General features: G+C 42.9%; 1 long non-coding RNA gene across 1 annotated transcript; it reads right to left on the bottom strand.

Annotated features, from left to right (window-relative positions):
- Nucleotides 1–308: 308 nt before the first annotated feature.
- On the bottom strand, nt 309–16,660 carry LOC138759888 (uncharacterized). The gene is made up of 5 exons (XR_011355199.1): nt 16,519–16,660; nt 16,063–16,201; nt 4,016–4,077; nt 2,293–2,362; nt 309–531 (listed from the first exon to the last, which is right to left on the bottom strand). It is a non-coding gene; the product is annotated as an uncharacterized lncRNA (long non-coding RNA).
- Between the last annotated feature and the right edge of the window lie 137 nt (nt 16,661–16,797).

The following is a 16,797-nucleotide window of genomic DNA, read 5'->3' as shown; positions in this document are numbered from 1 at the left end:
TAAAGCATAGATCAGCACTCCTGGGGGGCCCATTGTGCTAAAAGCATTAGCACACAACCCATGATTTCCTGTCCATTAAAACTGATGGCAGAGAAATCTTAAGCTCCATCCCTGTAATTTTCTGTGATGTACCCCCTGAGAGAACCATACCCCACTGAGAATTGAACTTTTAATATTGAATTCTTACAGGCCAGAAACAAGATAATGCGCATCAAGTTGGTTTGCATTCATGTGCCAGACGGAAAGAACAACCTTTCTTCACCAAAATGCAGTCTCCATTAATTTTAATTAATGAATAAAAATGCATCAGTCAGGCCAAAAGGATTGAAGATCATGAAAACCAAAACAAAAATTGTCAGGCTTCACCAGCAGGAAAAGAAGCAGCGCTAACATCTCAAGTCAATGACCTTTTCACACCATTCGCGTTCTCACAGACGTGGCCTCACCTGCCGAGTATTTCCAGCTTTTTCTATTTTTATTCTCGATTTTCTGCATCTGCTGAATTCATTGCCACATCACTTCCAGAACGGCCTAAGTGGAAGAAGTTCTACTTTAGTATTGTTTCAAATAAATTGTTGCCTTTCTGCTTGAGCGGAGCCTTAATACCTGCACTTTGGTTTAGCATTGTGCCTTGGCAATGTGATTTGTGCCTTGATGGAATTATTTTTGAGGCAATTCAGCAATCCTGATTGGCTGCCTTTGGCTCCATGGGCATCCCAACCTATTGTTGAACAGTTGAGGACAAGAGACGTTAATGTGTTTGGATACCATGGAGTTTTTTTTAAATGGTGGGGCTGCTGGAGCTGGAGTAAATGGCTGCACTGGTGCTGATGCGCACATGGAAGGGCAGGAATTTCTCCGCAGGATCCTATTCCATGATTGTTATACGCATGTCCCCAGACTGGGTTTATCCAACCTGTAAAAAGGGTGTGGGGGGGGGGTCACACTGTTTATTTTTACATCTGCAAAACCATGGAGGTCTGTGTCCAAGATAGCGGTGCCCAAGCTTGGCAGCGGGCCACAAGGAATATGGAGCATCAGCGGACTGATGCAGGGCACTAGAGTGGGAGAACTCACTCCATTGAGAAGGAGGAGCCCGGGGTTGGGGGCGGCGGGGGGAAGTGGGGGAACCTACAGGGAAGGAGACCTTAGCAGTGGACCAGTAAGGGACTCGAGGCCGGAGGGCTCAATCAGGCCATGGGCTGCTGGAGACTGGCTCTTGCGAACCTGGTAATGGGACCATGAATCGTGAGGTTGCCAAGGGCAAAGGGGTCTCGAATGTTAACAGCTGCCTGATCATGTCGGAGGTTTAGAACCAGGAGCTTGGGTTCACCACAGGAACAGATAGGAGGCGTGTGGTTGGAAAGGTTAAGGGAGAGCAGGTGGTGAATCAACAAACACTCTGTATCTCTGAAGGGACTCTCTTTTGCTTTTCCTTCTCTTATTAGTGGGGATCCCAGGCTAGTAGGGCACATATTTGTGTGTCTTCACAGCAGATAAAAGTAGACAGATTTTGTGTATTTATTACATGGCAATAAAGGAATCTTAGAATCTTGAATCTAAAAGGATTTTGGGCTTTATGTGTTGAAATCCAAAGAGAAGACATTGACATATCAATTGGGATTAACAATTATTTTTCATTGTCCCAGTACCATCCTCAATTATTGATCCCTGAGTTTAATACCCATCCTCCTCCAGAGTCCCTTCCTCCCCTGCCTCGACCTCACACCATTCCCAACAAGTTTAAACTTTGGAAAATTAATTAAAAAGAACTCACTAATGGTTTGATTCTTTGTAAGAACCAGCCTAGACCTAATGGTCTGAATGCCCCCCACCCCCCAACATTGCTGATATAAATGGTATCCCCTGTATTCTTTTCCACAACATTAAAACACTTTACTTGGGGAAAAGGATTCAAGAACAATATTGGACAAAATTGTGCTCTGATAATATGACATTTATTAATGTCAGGTATAGATTGGTACAATACAATTTTATGCACCAATTATAGCTTACACTGCAAAAATTACATGGTTTAAAATCTGAAATTCTGGGCTTGTGTTTTAGGTTTGGTATAGAGGTTGGAACATTTATACATTCAACCTGGCTATGTGTGAAAGTAAGATCCTTTTGGTATGACTTGGCAGAAATTTTGACAAAATTATAGAAGTGGATTTTCCATTGGAACCAGAACTGTATTTATTGAGCATCTTATGGTCATTGGCACAAAACTCTCAAAATATCAAATACAGTTTGTGAGAATGGCACTAGTGGTAGCCAGGAGATGTTCACCTGTTACAGGGAAGTCCGACTCCTCCGACTTATCACTCGCTGGAATATGGAAATACAACATTGTGGCCCCCTGAAAAAGGGAACATAATCTTAGAAAGAAATATGGCAACCTTATTTTAATCATACTGGCTTAAAGGCAGAATTAACTTCCCCGAAAAGGTTTAAATAATATAGTTAGGTTAATAGTATTGAATTCCTGAAGATCAAGATATCGGCTAATTAATGAAGACTTGCTCAAACACCCCTTTATTTTTAGACAATTATTTTTTAATGTTAGCAGTTGGGGATGGTGAGATTTGGGCAAACATATGAGACACTGTAATTTTAAAATACTACTTATATGATGTATGTCATAATATTCTATATGAGTCTTGAAAAAATTAAAATAAAATATTCAAAAATACATTCAAACACTTTGAACCAGCCTCCCCAACCTTGAGAAGAAACACAGGGCACGGTTCAAATAAATTGTTTCAAAGGAAAATGTATGTCAAACGCTGTGGTATCACAGGCCCTCCGATTCCACAGGTGTTCTCTACATAAATCCATAGGACACTAACAAAGCTTTCAAGGAAAGGAAAATAAAGAATTAAAACTTCCCCCCTGAACTGGCTCCCTGGCAGACATCAGTGTTCTCCCAAAGACCAGCAGGAGGCACAAGTGCTGAAAGGTTAGGAGTAAGGTGAAATATATAAAGCCCTCCTAAGTATCTTTCTTCAAAAAGGGAAAATAGGCATTTTTTTTGAAGATCACTAGTCTCCCTTTCAAATGATCTACCGTATGTATTCATGTAATAGTCGATCCCATGTAAAAGTTAATCCCCCATTACTGGCCCTGACCATCCACCCACCCGAGCTCCTGAATCCCCGACCACGGATCCTGGCCTCAGCCACCTGCCCATACAAGCTCGCCATGACACAGCGACCTCCCACCCATTTGAGCTCCCGACATCCCGTCCGCTCACCAATCTGAGTTTCCGATGCCTCAACCACAGATCTTCGCCCGGGCCACCCACCCACTGGCCACCCAAACACCAGAGCTCCTGATGCCCTGAAAGTGGACTTAGCACTCAGCCCTGGCCAAGTGAGCTCTCAATGCCTTGAACGATGCAAGTACTTGACACAGACAAAATTAGTATCCTCCCATCCCCTACTTTGACTCAAAATATTTGTCCCCAAAACTCGACCATTCTCTGAGTATATACAGTACTTTTGGATTCTTGTGTGAATTTTACCCCCTCAAAACTATGAACCACGTAAAAGTCGACAACACCCTGCCAATTTAACCTGAAAAATTGGTCCAAGAAACTCGACTATTACATAACTATACATATACGGTAAATATTGTCCCCTCTCCTTAAAGTTCATATGAAGTCCTTGTTCCCAGTCAGTCTGTGGCATTGTGTCTTCTGTCTTCATGATGCACAACAGTTTAGTGCAGTTGAATAAACAATTAGGTCAGTGTATGTTATCTTCTGAATGCTACTTCTTTGACTGCACATCTAACAGAGGCCAGTGTCTCCTGAGAACTTTCAACTAGCCAAGTAATGTCTACACACCATACATGTCCCACAATGCCTTCCCCGTCTAGAAAAGGTGATTAAATATGTGTGCACTGTGAACAGTGAAGTGATTTTGCCTCTGGTCCCTTGTTTTAATGATTGGCATCTATTCACCATCCGTCTCGCTAACAAATCATAGTTGTCCAATGCCCGATTACTAACTTGAATAAACTACCGATGACAAGCCTTCCTAGATTTCTGCTGTGATCCATTTCCATTTCATCCTGGACAAAAGAAAAAAACATTATTCTAATTAAACTATTGGTGTATTAGATGCAATTTCTTTGAGCACAAAGCTGCAATTGATGCAGTGAATCTGCAAGACCTGATCAGGGCTGTTCAATGTTGATCAGAAGTGCCTGAATGACCATGTCCTGTGACAGTGGACAGCAATCATTGGATGAAGGCATACTTGTCTCTTCATAAGTTGGCAAAGAAGTTGATGCAATACAAAAAAGTGCTGGAGAAACTCAGTAGGTCACGCAGCATTCACAGGAAATAAAAGGTAACCAATGTTTCATGCTTGTGCCCTCTGTTGATGCCCCCCTTTTACAGCATTGGCCTCAGGAGAGGGGAAGATTCAGAAATGGCCTGGGTGCCTGCATTAGTGCAAGCAACAGCCTATTAAAAGCAGGTGTCCCTCCGTGCTTTCAACTGGATATGTCTCCTGAGACCAATCCTACCCTTAACACCTTGCAGGCTGCCCCTTTCCTTTTGCTCTGATCAGTTAAGAAGGAGGATGGTTGGTTAATGGTGTTTCGGTTTTCAGCTATTAAAAGTCTGATTGTTTCACTACTCAGCCTTTTGTGAATTATTGATAGAACATCAATTTTAATAGCTAAAATTTTCAAAGGAGTATGGAACAGTACTTAAAACGAGAGAAACGACATCGACCCCAAGTCGCCGGACATCCGGAACACCTTCGAGCTGTGGCAATGATGCTTCGAAAACTTCTTGGCGGCAGCCGCAGATGCTATCACCACAGATGCAAATCGGCTGAGACTACTCCTCTCGCAGGTCGGGCCCCAGGATTTTCATATGATCAGCCCAATGCCAACTCATCCCAGGCAGCGATGGAGATCCTCAAGGCCCAATATCACAGGAAGATTAACAAGGTCTACACCGGTGGCCACCAGAAAACAATGCTTGTAAACTTTAATAATAAACTAATTGTTGGAAAGAAACTGTTCTTGAACCTAGAGCAAATGGCAATAATATATCTCTTTTACAGAAATGTTTTATCTGCCATATATTTTATCAGTCTCTTTCCTTACCTCATTGGTTACATTTAGGACCTTTATTGTTGACTTTTTTAGTACACTATTATTGGATTAGATGATGAGCAATCTTCTCATACAGTGCAAGATGTTTTTGAATGTACTCCAACAAGTACATTCAATCAGACTTCACAAGACTTGCCAACTGCATGTCATGATATACTTATCATATCCTTACATAATGCAGTCACTTCCACTCATATCAGCATAAATTGGAGCTGATATCTCCACAGGACCTGCCTCAGCAGAACCAGCATTTAGTTGTTCTACTTGCACTCAAAGGGAAACTTGCTGATGTCAACTGAAAGAAGTTTAAATTCTTGAGGGAGTTCCTGAACTGGTGACATTCATTACACCTGGGGTTCATTAACTGTAATTGCAGAACTTGCTGGTCTGAGGACAGTGACGCAGCAGGTGGTCCTTGTTCCGCAAGACCCATCCCTCAGGACAGCACAAGGTGCTGAAAGTCTCCGACAGTGCCATGGACCTCAAGTGAGTGATGTGTGTTTCACGGAAACAAGTCATTCGTTATGAGAAAGGCCTTCTCACGGTTCACATCAAGCTGCAAATTGAGGGAGTGGAAACCTTCAGCAGGGCAACCACAGGGGGCAGCACTGCTGGCAAGTCCCAATGTCTGAAATCATTTTTCTTCCATGGTAACCACACTAATGAAATACTGGGCAATAATTTGGGACACAAGCCTACATCTGTGTGGAAAGATCAGGTGTTGAAGAAATTAATAATTAATGTGACATAGATATCTACAAAAAAAGGAGCAAGAGTGCCCACGAGCCTGTACCGCACAATTACACCTATGTGTCTAATAGACCTACAAACCCTGTATGTCTTTGGAATGTGGGAGGAAACCCCCGGGAACATGGGAAGAATGTATGAACTCCTTACAGACAGTGCCAGATTCAACCCAGGTCGTTGGCACTGTAATAATGTTGTGCTAACTGCTACGCTAACTGTGTTACCCAAAAGGGACATTAGTAGTAGCACTAATGACAACTTTGGAAAACGTGAGCCTGTTCAACTAAGGGACCTAGGTTAGTATCTGATCAATGAGTATCTCAGCATAAACACTGGAGAAAACATTCTGTTACTGCGGCACAGTCTACGGACATTGGAAGGTATTTGAGCAGTCTGTAGTCCACCAAAATGTAGTCCTGAGGGATATCATACCTGCCCATTCACCCTTTCCCTCAATGTTGACCATAAGACATAGTGTGGGATTAAGTCATTTAACTCATCGAGTCATCCCTACCATCCATCATGGCTGATTTACTGTCCTTTTCAACCCCATTCTCCTCCCTTGTCTCTGTAACCCTGCCTTCCCTTCATAACAAAGTGTTTATCTACTTCTATCTGAAATATACCCAAAGACTTGGCCTTCACAGCCATCTGTGGGAACGAACTCCACTGATTCACCATCCTCTGGGTAAAGAAATTCCTCCTTATTTCTATGGTAAAGAAATGTTTTTTACGTATTCTAAAGCAATGACCTCTGGTCCAGACTTCCTCACCATACAAAGCATCATCTCCATGTCTACTCTACCCAGTCCTTTCAGTATTTAAAATGTTTCAATGAGATCCTCCTTCATCCATCTAAACTCCAGTGAGTACAGTCCCAGAGCCATCAAATACTCCTCATATGATAAGCCTTTCATTTTAGCAATCATTCTTGTGAACTTCCTCTGGACCCTCAGGTCATGCTGGACTTTCCCATCACCTCATGGCAATGTCCTGGGTGCTCTGCTCTCTCCCCACAGCCCAAAGATGCACAGGTTGGAAGATTAATTGATCTCTACACATTATTTTTGAGTGGAAGAATTTTAGGAACTTTGATGGGAATGAGGGGGAAATAAATGAGATCAGTGTAAGATTTAAGGTTTGGTGTGAAGTGGGAGGACCGTGTGTTTTTGTTCATGGCTTCATGACTGAATGACATGTCACAACTGCACCATGGTTTTAGATGACCTCAACTTTGTATCTAAGGTATTGTGCTTCTAATGCAAAGTGCTCTTCAATAGAGGGATGTAAGAGGGAAAGCATTCTAATATACCTTCCTAAGAATTGAAAGGGCTGTAGAATGTGAAATCTATTGCTTTCTGCTATGTCCAACAGATCCTGAAACCTGCTGAATGACCTAGAACTCCCAGGTTCATGGATGAGCAGAATCCAAAAACACTTGCTCTGTTCTTCTCTCCATAGGTGTTGCCAGACCTGCTGGGGATATACAGCATTTTCTGCCTTAAATTTAAGAGGATTGTTTGTTTTCACACTTGCAGCAACTTCTGGGCAATCTCTGTTGGTGATATTTCCCCACTTTCATTTACTTAGAGTCATGGAGTCATACAGCGTGAAAACAATCCCACAGGTCCAGCTTGTCCATAAGAAGAATGTGTCCTCCTGCTTTAATTCCACATTCACATTAGGCCCATACCCTCAAATCCCCTCTCCTCTATGTAGTTATCCAATGCTTCTTAAAGGAAGCCAATGTATCTGCCTCCACCACATTGTCTGGCCGTTTGTTCCATATGCCCATCACCCTCTGAGAGAAGAACTTTCCCCTCCCCTGCCTTCTAAATCCAATCCCTTCATCTTACAGTTATGCCCCCTTTTCTTCAATTCCCCACAGCATGAAACAGACTGTCTCTATTCACCCTATCCCTGGTGATTTTATTGACATCAATAAGATCTCCTCTTAACTTCCTATGCTCCGATGAAAACAGTCCTAGTTTTTCCAGTCTCTCACAATAACCCAATTTCCCTAATCCTGCAAACAACTTAGTGAAACATTTCTGTAAAACCTTCCCAATGTCATAATATCCTTCGAAAAAGTGAGAGTGAAACACCATCGGCTGCAAATGCTGCGATCGTAGTAAACACACCAAAACACTGGAGGAACTGAGCCAGTCTTTTCAGTATCGTAAGGAGACAAAGATGTATTGCTGAAGTTTCGGGCCTGAGGCCTTCTTCAAGGAAAAATCAGAAAAGGCAGAAGCAGGATGTATCAGACAGTCTCAGAATTCGAACAATGGGGGAGGTGTTAACTGAATATGATAAGTGACTAGGTGAGAATTTATCATGTCTGTGCGAAAGGAAATGGAAAGGAGAGACGACAGGGGAAGAAATCCAGAGCAGGTGATATTAACGCCATCCTGTTGCATTATCCTTTTGCATAACTATTTCAAAGCTAATAGAATTGTGGCCAATGGTTCCAAAATATTCTGATACCTCATTACCTGACCAGCTTCAAGAGGCTATCTTATTTTTGCAGAGCCCTTACTCTTTCTGTTGGCTCCCCACCCAGTGAGATGAATGGAGAACATGTTAATTTGCTTGATTTTCTGTCCAGATATCAACTATCTGCCAGTGAACAGATTGCATAAAACAGTGAAGTCAACAATGTACTGGAAGAGATTCCTAATTTTCATTTTAACGTAATAGCTAACTGAAATGTCCAGTTAATCTTCGGAGCAGGAAGTACAGTACATTGTAATTGAGATGCATAGCAAGCCATCAGAAACACATCGCTTCAGCATACATGGCTCAGCAATTTGCAGTAGCTCATTATCTGTGACCAATAAAACAAAATCATAGTGCATAGTTTGTTAATTATCCCATAAATATTCACTGTTGAAATCCAAAGAAATTGGAGGAAAACAACAACCCAACTTATTTTTTTAAATCTTGGCAAAGAAATGCATTATAGGTCATTTAACTCTGTGGCATTTCTCTTACGTAGAACCATTTACAGATCACTCATTGGAGATTGCATGGTGAGAAAGGCAAAGGAAGCTGATGAGAAATATTTCAGTTTCTGTCATTGCATTGCTTTCTTGCACTTAGTAACGATACATTTAATTATGTAATACTCAATACAAATCACTGTTTAACATTTAAGATTGTCATAGTAATAAAACAGTGTCTTATCACATGAAATTCTCTTTTGCCTGCTGCAAGGCAGACACCACTGGCCGGAATTGCCTAGGTGCCTCTTACATTCCTTACAATTAGAGAAAGAGAAGCAAAAGAGAGTGTTCCTCCTTCCCCCCCCCCCACCCCCACTTCCGAGTCACCAAGTGTCTGTAGATTCGCCTCCAGCGCTTCTGCAACACATAGAGGCCAGTCCAAACCATCGACAATCCGAGCTCCAGATCTAAAACTCCAAAAGGGACCCTTAGATGCCTTTGGCACCTCCTCGCATGCCATTTCCAATACCTGGTACCCCTCCAGCCAGTTTGAGCCCATCTCCACCAGTCCACACCCCAGCTCAGGTCTCCCAACATCAGTCTCCAGCAGCCTGCAGCTGACGTGGGTTCCTTGCTTCGAGTCTCCAGCAGCCCGCTGTAGAGCCCACTCACTGGTCCTCTGCCATGGTCACGGTCCCGTGGGTCATCTCATCTGATTCGCCTTCTCAGACAGGGGTTGGTCTTCCCGTTTTCTGGTGCCCTGCTCCAGTGCTCCGCTTTCCCGGAGTCTGCAGCCCCTCATGGCTGCTGCCGATTAATAGGCATTCCCATCTTGGGCAAAAACCCTGGGGTTGCAGGATCTCAAATAAAAACCACTATTGGCTCCCTCAATGGGCCATTCGAAGCCTGTGCAGAGCCAATGGCAGACAACTGGGCAGCTGGACCCTGCGGTACACTGCAGCAGCTCTGGCACTTCCACCATCTTTGGAGGGTTCTTAAATCATCACAGTGTGGCAGAAGAACATTAGAATAGAAATGTGCTTGACAGGGTGACGGAATTGTGGTAATATTAATCTTTATCTATAAAATATATATTTTTACTAAAGTTATTTTATGAGTTTGGATGCAGGGTCATACACAGACACACACACACGATTACATTCAGAGAGAGAAGCCATTTTCGGAGTCGCAAAAACTGGTAAGCAACCCCAATAAAACTGGTAGTGCTTGTTCATTGGAATATCTAGGACAATAGGGTTGCTCAAGGAGGACATCTAATTAATCAAAAAGCTCTTTGCTTGTTTACGTATGTTGTTAGAATGGAAACTCAGATGGCAGCTGCATGTGGGTGTGTATGTATATTTATTTATTTTCTGGTTGGTCAGCAGGCAGATCGAAGTCATTGGCTTGTAAAACCTTTGGAAGAGATAAAGTTATTCTTTTGGCATATAGATGTAAAGTAATTTTGAAGAAACTTCAAAAGACAGGACTGTGTCATGTCATGTGGTAAAGACACTTCAAGACAGAAATCATTTTTGAATATTAAGGAACTAATTTCAAACTGAAGCCAGAAAGTTCCTTACCATCATGTAGGTAACACAGGATTGAAGAAGATGCTTGACCATCCTATAAATCACACAGGATTGAAATACAGTAACCAGAAAGGTTACTCCTGGTCAAATGAGAACACACAATCAGTGAAATCATTGTTTAAGAAATACAAGTACTGAAGCCTCCAGGCAAGAGAAAGAAATCATTCGTATAAAGAAAAAATTCTGTGAAAACTACAAGAAATTTGTGCGTTTTGATAACTTATTCCTCACATCTACCCCATAATGCTGTTGAGCAACAATTTAAAGAATAAAAATAGCAAAATAAAAATGACTGAACTTTAAAATCATCTGTTCAGAATTCTACCTGAACTGTACTGGTTTTGGTTTTGCCTACACACACTCACACACAAACACAAACACACACACACTTGCGCATAGTGGGGTTAAGTTAGAGTTACATTTAGAGTTAAGTAAGAAGTGCTATGTTATTAATAGTTATTTAAAAAATTATTGTTTTGAAGATACCATTGTCTTGATGAATATCCATTGTTGCTGGTCTAGTACATAACAACAGTTAAATCTTCTTGTCCCATTTCGAGTTATTTTGTGGCCCAGGTTGGCCTCATGCATTTATGCACCAGGTTGTTTTTTGCTTCTTGAAATTTGAAATATTTACTTTGCTCAAGGGATTTGGGTGTTGCGTACAATATGAACATTAATTAGCAATCTAAAATTATTCCTGAATTAATAAGGCAGTGTAGAGTCAACCACATTGATGATCAGGGGTTACGAAGGGACAGGTCAGATAAGGATGGTAGATCTCCCTGACGGACATTTATGGCCAGATGGGTTTTACCATAAACCAGTAGTTCCACTATTCAACAACAGAAACAGTTGAAAAGGTGGGCAAAGAATTGGAAAACTTATTCCTACATCTCCTCCCTCACTTCCATCAAGCCCTGGTGTCAGTAGGGGGTGCGAGGGATGCAGACCACATTGGGTGACCCCATCAGAGGGGTTGCCTATAAAATTTTTGTGCAGTGTTTCAGCAGAAATATATTATTTTTTATCAAAATATCGCTGTAGTTAGTTATAACAACAAAAACATTTTTTGTAAGCCCAGTTTACACGTATCAATATACCTACAAGGCTAAAACTCAATGCTAATTTACTTTTTGAGCCTTCTAATGTGCTCTGGTCAGAGCTGTCATTATTACCCAATTACAATGATCTTCCAGTCACGTGGTTTCGACTGCACGCGCTACAGGCATACAGTGTTGTTTTCGTTGGGGCTCGTGTTTTTATAGTCGCTACTTTTGTCAAATTTTCTGGTGTTTTAGCTACAATATTGTGGTAATTAGTTTATGAACCTATATCAATAATTTTTATTGACAATGAAGTAGTAATTAAAAGAACCTTTGTAAATGAAAATACATTGAGGCTGTGCGTATGATATTTAAAGGTGTAATTTTAATTTTGCGAGTTGTTAATCTCACTACTATTGCCATGACATTCAGTGATATAAGGGAATTATGATTTTAGTGCGGCTTTCGCGCAAACAGAGGAACTACTGACATGGTCTTTGCCCTCAGACAGCTCCAAGAAAAGTGCAGAGAACAAAACAAAGGACTCTACATCACCTTTGTTGACCTCACCAAAGCCTTCGACACCGTGAGCAGGAAAGGGCTTTGGCAAATACTAGAGCGCCTCGGATGCCCCCCAAAGTTCCTCAACATGGTTATCCAACTGCACGAAAACCAACAAGGTCGGGTCAGATACAGCAATGAGCTCTCTGAACCCTTCTCCATTAACAATAGCGTGAAGCAAGGCTGCGTTCTCACACCAACCCTCTTTTCAATCTTCTTCAGCATGATGCTGAACCAAGCCATGAAAGACCTCAACAATGAAGACGCTGTTTACATCCGGTACTGCACGGATGGCAGTCTCTTCAATCTGAGGCGCCTGCAAGCTCACACCAAGACACAAGAGCAACTTGTCCGTGAACTACTCTTTGCAGACGATGCCGCTTTAGTTGCCCATTCAGAGCCAGCTCTTCAGCGCTTGACGTCCTGTTTTGTGGAAACTGCCCAAATGTTTGGCCTGAAAGTCAGCCTGAAGAAAACTGAGGTCCTCCATCAGCCAACTCCCCACCATGACTACCAGCCCCCTCACATCTCCATCGGGCACACAAAACTCAAAACGGTCAACCAGTTTACCTATCTCGGCTGCACCATTTCATCGGATGCAAGGATCGACAACGAGAAAGACAACAGACTCGCCGAGGCAAATAGAACCTTTGGAAGACTACACAAAAGAGTCTGGAAAAACAACCAACTGAAAAACCTCACAAAGATTAGAGTATACAGAGCCGTTGTCATACCTACACTACTGTTCGGCTCCGAATCATGGGTCCTCTACCGGCATCACCTACGGCTCCTAGAACGCTTCCACCAGCGTTGTCTTCGCTCCATCCTCAACATTAATTGGTGCGACTTCATCCCTAACATCGAAGTACTCGAGATGGCAGAGGCCGACAGCATTGAATCCATGCTGCTGAAGATCCAACTGCGCTGGGTAGGTCACGTCTCCAGAATGGAGGACCATCGCCTTCCCAAGATCATGTTATATGGCGAGCTCTCCACTGGCCACCGTGAAGAGGTGCACCAAAGAAGAGGTACAAGGACTGCCTAAAGAAATCTCTTGGTGCCTGCCACATTGACCACCGCCAGCAGGCTGATATCGCCTCAAACCGTGCATCTTGGCGCCTCATAGTTCGGCGGGCAGCAACCTCCTTTGAAGAAGACCGCAGAGCCCACCTCACTGACAAAAGACAAAGGAGGAAAAACCCAACATCCAACCCCAACCAACCAATTTTCCCTTGCAACCGCTGCAACCGTGTCTGCCTGTCCCGCATCGGACTTGTCAGCCACAAACGAGCCTGCAGCTGACGTGGACATTTACCCCTCCATAAATCTTCGTCTGCGAAGCCAAGCCAAAGAAGTACAAAAAACATTACTAAGGATTCTGTATGGTCTGTTATGGGAGGAGGTCCTTCGGGAGGGGGTGCGGGTGACACCATGAGTTACCCCACTGGGTGACACCAACCCTAGCAACAGCACTGCATAGAAGGCCACAAACAAATCTTCCAGGTGAGGCAGAGCATTACCTGCACATTATCCAACCTGACCTACTGCATTCTGTATAGTTGGTGTGGCCTCCTCTACATCAATGGGTCCAAATGCAGATTGGGTGACCACTTAGCCAAATGCATCCACTCTGTCATCTAAACTTGAGTTTCCTATAGCCAACTGTTTTAAATCCCCCAACCATTTTTATACAGATATATCTGTCTTTGGCCTCATCATTTGTCAGGGTGAGGACAAATGTCAACTTGAGGAATAATATATCATATTCCTCCAAGAAAGATTTGAACTTGAGAGCATGAACATCAATTTTTCTAATTTCAGGTAATTGCCTCTCCTGTTTCCATCTCTTCTTTATCTCCTTCTGTACAAAAGTTTTCTCCCATCTACCTTTACTTCTCCCCCATCTTTCCTAGTGGTCTCTCCCTCCACTTGTCTCTCCAACTCTCACATCCCCTTTCCTATATCCTATCACATTTGGGCCTTCCCCCAGCTTCTTCCATTATCTACACAATGTCACCCACTTCTCTCCAGTCTTGATTGGTCTAAGATACAGCACGGTAAGGGGATCTTCCAGCACATAAAGTGAATCGCGTAAATCTCTTGACACTGTGGTTAAAGTAAAAATAGAAAATGCTGGAGAAACTCAGCTGATCAAATAGTGTCCTTTATGTAGCAAAGGACCCTTCCCCTTCTGTTCCCCCTCCTCCCCCTGATTGCTGCTGTCCCTTCCCTCCCTTCTCCACCTATCATCTCTTGCCTTTGCCACCCTCCAATCCCCCCTCCCCACCCTTTTGTTTGGATGCCTGCTGACATTATTTCATGCCTTGCTGAAACATCAGTATTGTATTATTTCCTTTCTTACATAAAGGACACTAATTGAACTGCCAAGCTTCTCCAGAATTTTGTGTATTTTACTTCCAGCACATGAGGCTGCCATGCCCATATATACCCATGTGACCAATTAACCTACTAACCCTGTACATCTTTGGAATGTGGGAAGAAACCGGAGCACCCAATGGAAAACCACCTAGTCATGGGTAGAAGGTATAGACAGTGCTGGATTCGAACCTGGGTGCTGGCACAGTAATAGCATTATAACCATATAAAAATTTACAGTATGGAAACAGGCCATATCGGCCCTTCTAGTCTGCACCAATTTATGTGAAACTCCACTAGTTCCACCTTCCACTCCCATGCCCATAACCTTGCAATCCCCTCACATCCATGTTCTCATCTAACCTCCTCTTAAATGACAGAATTGACCCTGCCGCAACTACTTCTTCCAGTAGATCATTCCACGCAGCCACCACTCTCTGAGTGAAGAAGCATCCTCTTATATTACTCCTAAAGTTTTGTCCCCTAACCGTTAACTTATGACCCCTTGTTCCAATCTCCCCTACCCTCAGGGGAAAAGCCTATCCACATCTACTCTATCTATTCATTTCATAATTTTAAATACTTCTATCAAATCCCCTCTCAGCCTTCTACGCTCCAATGAATAAAGTTCCAGTCTACTCAATCTTTTTCTGTATCTGTATTCAAGATACTACACCCTCTCTACCTTATTTATATCCTTCCTATAATTTGGAGACCGGAACTGCACAAAATACTCCAAACTTGGCCTCACCAATTCTTTAAACAGTCTCAACATCACCTCCCAGCTCCTATATTCTATGCTTTGATTTATAAAGGCCAGCACACCAAAAGCCTTCTTCACCACCCTATCTACATGGGAATCCACCTTTAAGGAACACTGAACTGTTATTCCAAGATCCCTCTGTTCCTCAGCATTCCTCAGTGCCCTCTCCTTCACTGCATACGTCCTATTTTGGTTATTCTTCCCAAAATGAAGCACCTCACACTTATCAACATTAAACTCCATCTGCCACCTTTCAGCCCACCTTTCCAAACAGTCCAAATCCTTCTGTAGTCCATGAAAACCCTCCTCACTATCCACAACTCCCTTTATTTTTGTATTGTCTGCATATTTACTTACCCAATTTACCACCCCATCATCCAAATCATTAATATAAATGACAAACAACAAAGGACCCAACACCGATCCCTGAGGCACACCGCTCGTTACCGTCCTCCATCCTGACAGACAGTTGTCCACTATGACTCTCTGGCACCCATCTTCCAGCCACCTTTGAACCCATCGGATTATCTCTATATTGATCCCTAGAACCTTCTTCACTAACCTTCCATGCGGAACCTTATCAAAAGCCTTAAAATCCAAATGAATCACAACAACTGCTTTAACTTCATCAATCTTTCTGGTCACCTCTTCAAAAAATTCAACAAGATTCGTCAAACACTACTTTCCCCTTACAAACCTATGTTGGGTGTTCCTGATCAATCCCTGCCTATCCAGATATTTACACATATTATCCTTAAGAATTCCTTCCATTAGTTTCCCCACCACCGATGTCAAACTTACTGGCCTACAGTTGCTTGGCCTACACCTTGTGCCCTTTTTAAACAGCAGAACCACATTTGCGACCCGCCAATCCCGCGGCACCGCACCATGCTCACCTTTATGCTTTTTTTACGTACGGATGCTGTCTGACCTGCTGAGTTTCTCCAGCAGTCATTTGTCGGTTTTCAAACCCTCCAAAGGGTTTACCTTTTCCTCTCTCCCTCGATCTTCATTCATCTAATTTTTTGATCATTCCTAAATATAAATTAACAATTATCTGTAGAATTTCCTCTCCAAACATTCATTTTATTTTTCTCTTCTCTTTCATAATATTCATAAAAAACCCACTCCAATTTTGTCTACACCGAAAACTCAGATAACCGAGAATTTAAACCTAGTCGGGTGCTTTGACTGTCCCCATTGATACCCAAGCCTACCCATCTCCACTTTTGCCCAGCAGTCGGGATCCTGTGTCCTCTGCAGGGATTTGATTGAAAACTCAGTTGCCGCCAATCACCCTCAAAAGTCCACTCAATTGGACAACAGTTGAGCCCATCTCTGCATTTCATTACCTCCCTTGCCCAAAACGATTCCGTGTGTATCCGCCCCCGCAGAAGATCCTATTCCTGCCTGACCCAGTATTTCTTTTCGGTTTTTGTTTCACATTTTCAGCATCTGCAGTTTTTAATTCTTTCCAAATAGTTTGCGGTAGGAAGGAGTGCCTCCGGAGCAGGTTTGACAAGGGCAGCACTGTTTCGTCCTCAAACTTTCTCCAAGGAGTCGAGGTGTGTGCCAGGGTGGGGTGACTGTGAGCCAGCCCATGAGTGAGAGAGCCCTTCAGTGTTGGGAGG

The sequence above is a fragment of the Narcine bancroftii genome, chromosome 4 (genome assembly GCF_036971445.1).
Source record: "Narcine bancroftii isolate sNarBan1 chromosome 4, sNarBan1.hap1, whole genome shotgun sequence".
In the NCBI taxonomy this organism is placed as follows: domain Eukaryota; kingdom Metazoa; phylum Chordata; class Chondrichthyes; order Torpediniformes; family Narcinidae; genus Narcine; species Narcine bancroftii.
This window is presented reverse-complemented; position numbering and strand designations above follow the sequence as displayed.